This window comes from Eurosta solidaginis, chromosome X (assembly GCF_040869045.1).
Source record: "Eurosta solidaginis isolate ZX-2024a chromosome X, ASM4086904v1, whole genome shotgun sequence".
Lineage (NCBI taxonomy): Eukaryota > Metazoa > Arthropoda > Insecta > Diptera > Tephritidae > Eurosta > Eurosta solidaginis.
In genome coordinates this window covers 84048790-84055934 of record NC_090324.1, presented here as the reverse complement: position 1 = coordinate 84055934, position 7145 = coordinate 84048790, and positions in this window count along the sequence as shown.

Below are 7145 nucleotides of genomic sequence, written 5' to 3'. Positions count from 1 at the left end.
ACGTGCTTACTTGAACTCACTTTATCTTGGTATGAAAAATGAAAGAAATCCGACTATGACCACGCCCACTTTTTCGATATCGAAAATTACGAAAAATGAAAAAAATGCCATAATTCTATACCAAATACGAAAAAAGGGATGAAACATGGTAAGGTAATTGGATTGTTTTATTGACGCGAAATATAACTTTAGAAAAAACTTTATAAAATGGTTGTGACACCTACCATATTAAGTAGAAGAAAATGAAAAGTTCTGCAGGGCGAAATAAAAAACCATTGAAATATTGGCAGGTATTACATATATAAATAAATTAGCGGTATCCAGCAGATGATGTTCTGGATCACCCTGGTCCACATTTTGGTCGATATCTGGAAAACGTCTTCACATATACAACTACCACCAATTCCTTTTAAAACTCTCATTAATACTTTTAATTTGATACCCATATCTTACAAACTCATTCTAGAGTCACCCCTGGTCCACCTTTATGGCGATATCTCGAAAAGGCGTCCACCTATAGAACTAAGGCCCACTCCCTTTTAAAAATACGCATTAACACCTTTCATTTGATACCCATATCGTGCAAACAAAGTCTAGAGTCACCCCTGGTCCACCTTTATTGCGATACCTCGAAAAGGCGTCCACCTATAGAACTAAGGCCCACTCCCTTTTAAAATACTCATTTACTCCTTTCGTTTGATACCCATATTGCATAAACGAATTCTAGATTCACCCCTGGTCCACCTTTATGGCGATATTTCGAAACGGCGTCCACTTATAGAACTAAGGCCCACTCCCTTTTAAAATACTCATTAACACCTTTCGTTTGATGCCCATATTGTGCAAACAAATTCTAGGGTAACCCCTGGTCCACCTTTATGGCGATATCTCGAAACGGCGTCCACCCATGGAACTAAGGATTACTCCCTTTTAAAATGCTCATTAACACCTTTATTTTGATACCCATATCGTACAAACGCATTCTAGAGTGACCCCTGGTCCACCTTTATATCGATATTTCGAAAAGGCGTCCACCCATAGAACTAAGGCCCACTCCCTTTTAAAATACTCATTAACACCTTTCGTTTGATACCCATATTGTATAAATGCATTCTAGAGTCATCACTGGTCCACCTTTATGGCGATATCTCGAAAAGGCATCCACCTATAAAACTAAGGCACACTCCCTTTTAAAATACTTATTAACACCTTTCATTTGATACCCATATCGTACAAACAAATTCTAGAGTCACCCCTGGTCCACCTTTATGGCGATATCTCGAAAAGGCGTCCACCCATAGAAATAAGGCCCACTACCTTTTAAAATACTCATTAACACCTTTCGTTTGATACCCATATTGTATAAACGCATTCTAGAGTCATCCCTGGTCCACCTTTATGGCGATATCTCGAAAAGGCATCCACCTATAAAACGGAGGCCCACTCCCTTTTAAAACACTTATTAAAACCTTTCGTTTGACACCCATATTGTACAAACGCATTCTAGAGTCACCCTGGTACACCTTTATAACGATATCCCGAAAAGGCGTCCACCTATAGAGCTAAGGCTCACTCCCTTTTAAAATACTCATTAGCACCTTTCATTTGATACCCACATCGTACAAACAAATTCTAGAGTCACCCCTGGTCCACCTTTATGGCGATATCATGAAAAGGCGTCCACCCATAGACCTGAGGCCAACGCCTTTTTAAAAAACTCATTAACACCTTTCTTTTGATACCCATATCATACAAACAAATTCTAGAGTCACCCCTGGTCCACCTTTATGGCGATATCTCGAAAAGGCGTCCACCCATAGAACTAAGGCCCACTACCTTTTAAAATACTCATTAACACCTTTCGTTTGATACCAATATTGTATAAACGTATTCTAGAGTCATCCCTGGTCCACCTTTATGGCGATATCTCGAAAAGGCATCCACCTATAAAACTAAGGCCCACTCCCTTTTAAAATACTCATTAACACCTTTCATTTGATACCCATATCGTACAAACAAATTCTAGAGTCACCCCTGGTCCACCTTTATGGCGATATCTCGAAAAGCCGTCCGCCTATAGAACTAAGGCCCACTCCCTTTTAAAATACTCACTAACACCTTTCGTTTGATACCCATATTGTATAAACGCATTCTAGAGTCACCCCTGGTCCACCTTTATGGCGATATCTCGAAAAGCCGTCCGCCTATAGAACTAAGGCCCACTCCCTTTTAAAATACTCACTAACACCTTTCGTTTGATACCCATATTGTATAAACGCATTCTAGAGTCATCCCTGGTCCACCTTTATGGCGATATCTCGAAAAGGCATCCACCTATAAAACGGAGGCCCACTCCCTTTTAAAATACTTATTAAAACCTTTCGTTTGACACCCATATTATACAAACGCATTCTAGAGTCACCCTGGTACACCTTTATAACGATATCCCGAAAAGGCGTCCACCTATAGAGCTAAGGCTCACTCCCTTTTAAAATACTCATTAGCACCTTTCATTTGATACCCACATCGTACAAACAAATTCTAGAGTCACCCCTGGTCCACCTTTATGGCGATATCATGAAAAGGCGTCCACCCATAGACCTGAGGCCAACGCCTTTTTAAAAAACTCATTAACACCTTTCTTTTGATACCCATATCATACAAACAAATTCTAGAGTCACCCCTGGTCCACCTTTATGGCGATATCTCGAAAAGGCGTCCACCTATAGAACTAAGGCCCACGCCCTTTTAAAATATTCATTAACACCTTTCATTTGCTACCCATATCGTACAAACAACACATTCCAGGGTTACCCTAGGTTCTCCTACATGGTGATTTTCCCTTATTTTGTCTCCATAGCTCTCAACTGAGTATGTGATGTTCGGTTACACCCGAACTTAGCCTTCCTTACTTGTTTATTTTATATTTATCTTAAAAATCGTTAAGGTATGCAGATCTGTTCACTATATATTTCTTATCTTATACATCCGATTATTCGGAAATTACGAACGGGATAAGATTATTGTTCAGCCCCATTCATGAATGGCACAGCCGAAGACAGTCCCGTTCTTACTTGCCGTCACTGGCGGATTTTTAAAATATATTTATATCTAAAGATGATTAGTAATAGACTTATTAAATTAATTAATTTTTTGTACTCGATTTTTGTGTACAATTTTTTCGTTTTCTTTACTTATCTCACAAATTGTTACATTTGGCCCATCAATATTTTTTACTATGTAGGGACCTTGATATATATTTTTATGTTTATTTCTAGGTTCTGTTTCTACTAACACTTTATAATTAATTTTAATTTCTAAAGCCTTAGCTGTTTTATCGTATAAATCCTTATTTCTAAACTTATGCTTATTAATCAAATTTTTTGCCATTTTATGCGATGTTTGCATTCTAAAATTAAGCTCTTTTGCGTAATTTTCTACGTTACAGATCGGATCAATTTGCTCTTTTTGCAATTCGTGTGGCATTGTAGTTTTTCTGCCAAATATTAATTCAAACGCAGTAAATTTATTATCAAAAACCGAACTACTTTTAGTATTATGTAAAAATGCAAAGTATTTTAAATATGTATCCCAATCTGAATACGTTTCATTTACATAGATATGCACGCAAGTATTCGTTAAAGACTCTATTATTTCTTTCAACAGTACCAACAGTTTCGTGGGGGTAAGCTGTTGAGAAATCATGATCAATCTGTAAAAGTTTTGTCAATTCAGAGAATAATTCGTTTTAATATTCCGTTCCTAAATCGGATCTAATAGCTTACATTGTACCATATGTCAATATAAAGGTTTCAAAAATAGCACAAGCAATAGTTTTTGCTGATTTATCTGGTACAACTACTGTTACCAGGTATTTAGAAAAGTCACAAATCATAGTAACAGCGAACTTGTTACCATATTTGGATTCCGGAAGTGGACCTATTGTATCGACAATTACTATGTCAAAGGGTTTTCAGGGTGTTGGAGTCAACACAAGATTTTCCTTTGTTTTTGGTTTTACTTTATTCCCAAGGCATTTATTGCAATTTTTGACAAACTTAGCTATGTCACGAGTCATATTTTTCCAATAGTATTTTGTTCTTAATTTAGAATATAATCGTTTTGTACCGCAATGACCGCCTAACAAAGGGTCCTCATGATAAATTGTCATAAGTTTTTGTTTTTGCTCTGTTTATGTTATAGTTTCTACAGGATCTGTTAGAATTATTTGTAATGATTTTAAAATTTTATTACCGCTGATTTTAAAATTTGTAATTGAAAATTCTTTGAAAAATATATCATTATTTGGCCATTCTAACTGCTTAATATTGTGACTGCCGGCTGCTTTTTCAAGCCTCGAAAATAACTCATCTAAATTTGTTTTTCCGTTAGCATTCACAAAATTAAGTAAATTTAGTTTTTTATGTTTTAATTGCGCATAAATTTTTATATTGGAGATCTCATTATTTTTATTCAATTGTATAGTCGACTTTATTCGCTGTATCTTTTTTGAAAAATTGTATGAAAATTTGTCATAGACCTGTACTTTAGGCGTTTCGCAAAAAGTATCAGTAAAATTATCGTCTTCAATTTGTAATTCCTTTTGTTTTGTTTGTGATCGCGTTTGGACTGCTGAAACATGCTTTGTAGATTCTTTTATTTCGTCTATACTAACGCGTGAAAGAGCATCAGCCACAACGTTAGATTTTCCTTTTATATATTCAATCGTAAATTTATATTCTGACAGTTCTAATAGAATTCTAGAAAGTTTAGACGAAGGGTCTTTCATGTTAAAAAGATAAACTAGTGGTCTATGATCAAATTTTACTGTGAAATTTGTACCGTAAACATATGGACGAAAATGCTTTATAGCGAAATGTATTGCTAGGAGTTCTAATTCGATATTTGCTTTTCTGTTCTGCTTTATTGAAAGATTTTGACGCGACACAAATTGGTAAATCATTATCACCATGCTTTTGGTTTAATATAGCACCACAGCCACTCTTAGAATCATCTACTGTAATTATAAATTTTTTTGTAAAGTCAGGATATTGTAGAAGTTGAGGAGACATTAATGCAAGTTTTAGTTTTTCGAAAGCGTTTTCGCACGCTTCGTCCCAAACAAATTCAACTTTTTTCCGATTTAAACTATTTAAAGGCGCTGCCAGTGACGCAAAATTCGGTATAAATCGCCTGTAATAATTTGCAAATGCGACAAATCGCCTAACCGCATCTTTGTCTTTTGGCTTAGTATACCTTTTAATAGCGTCTATTTTTGAATCGTCTGGCAGCAAACCTTTTAACGTACATTTGTGGCCTAAAAAGTTACTTCGGAACGAAGAAAATTGCACTTGTTTGGATTCAGCTTTAAATTAAACTTTCTACAGGTTTCGAAAACTTTTTCTAGATTTTTAAGGTGGTGTGTCTCACTACAACCAGTGACGATAACGTCGTCAATATACATAAAAGCCTGATTTGGCGAAATGCCTGAAAATGCTATTGACATCATACGAGAAAAAGAGTTTGGTGCTATATTTAACCCAAAAGGTAAAACTTTCCAACGAAAAGCTCCTTGATCTGTACTAAAAGAAGTTACGTCTCTAGATTTAGGGTGAAAGGGTATTTGGTGAAAACCAGAAAAAAGATCTAGAGTTGAAAAGTATTTGGCTCTGCCAAGATTGTCGAGTATGTCATCAACGCGTGCTAGTGGAAATTTGTCGGCTATAAGCTTTTTATTGACTGCTCTGAAATCTACGCACATACGATACGACTTTTTGCCTGTTGGATCTTTTTTCGGTACCAAAATTAAAGGACTGTTATAATTTGAAAAACTAGGTTCGATTAAATCATTCTGTAATAGGTTTTCGACTTGTTTATTTATTTCTTCGCGTTGTGTGTATGGCAAACGGTAATTTTTAATATAGACAGGGGTTTTGTCAGTTAATCTAAGTTTTTGTTCGTAGAAATTATTAAGCGTCATCAAGTCGGTTTTTAATGCAAAAATATCAGAATATTTCAAACATAAATCAAGTAATTTCTTTTTAGCGTAAGAAGGCATTTGTTTTGCCAAAATTGATCTAAGCTCTTCTATGCGTTTTGAATCGATAGGTGTATCATTTATGCGATAGACATTGAAGTTTTTAATGTCTTCAGTTTGAATATTGAAATCTTTTACGTATTTGATCTCGTCAGTGGTGTTGATAACTTTTATTATTGGGTTTTTTGTATCAACGATACATTTTGCTGTGAAAACACCGTTAAAGAGTTCCTGAGAATCTACAAAAACTGGACTTGTCGAATCTTTCAAACTAAAAACACGAAAAACTTCGCATCTTGGTGGAATTACAAGAGTATTTGTTGAAGTGCTATGTAAAATTGAAATATTTACCGTTTATGCCCTTGTCCGAATGTAATTGTGTCATTAGCATTATTGATTATGCATTTGTTCGTTTTTAGAACATCTTTTCCTATTATACCGTCCGAAGGAATATTAAAGTTGTCATTGACAACGTGAAGAGTCAGAGGAAAAAATGTATTTGATGCGATTATACTTGTATTAACTGTTCCTAGTGTCGTTACCGTGTTACTATCGTCTACTTCTACATCGTTTGCCAAACTGGACATTTTTATTAGTGAAATGTCTGCCTGTGAATCTACTAGAAAAGAACATATTTTATGAGAATCGCTACAAGCGACTTCGACGAAATCGGAAAAATTTAAATGTAGACAATATATTGATTGAGAAGTATTTAGTCGTTTTGCTCCTGCTCCCTCAGTGTTCGCTCCTGAGGGGCTTCGGCATTTAAAGAACGAACATTGGCTGAATTTCTAGAATTTGAACCCTAATTATTGGAATTTCTGTTATTTCCGGACCGATTATTATTGTTATTGTTGGAATTGCTATTGCCTCTATTGTAATTGCGATTATTGCCTCTGTTATAATTGTTATTTCGGAAATTTGTATTATTGTGTTGTCTATTTGTATTACCGTTAAATCGAAAATTACTATTGTTGTTATATCTGAAATTACTGTTACCTCTGGAATTTCCACGGAAATTATTATATCTTATCGGACGTGACCGAAACGCTAACACCTGCCGCTCTTTACCTTCCTGTTCTCGCTCTATAATCATTTTCGCTACTAC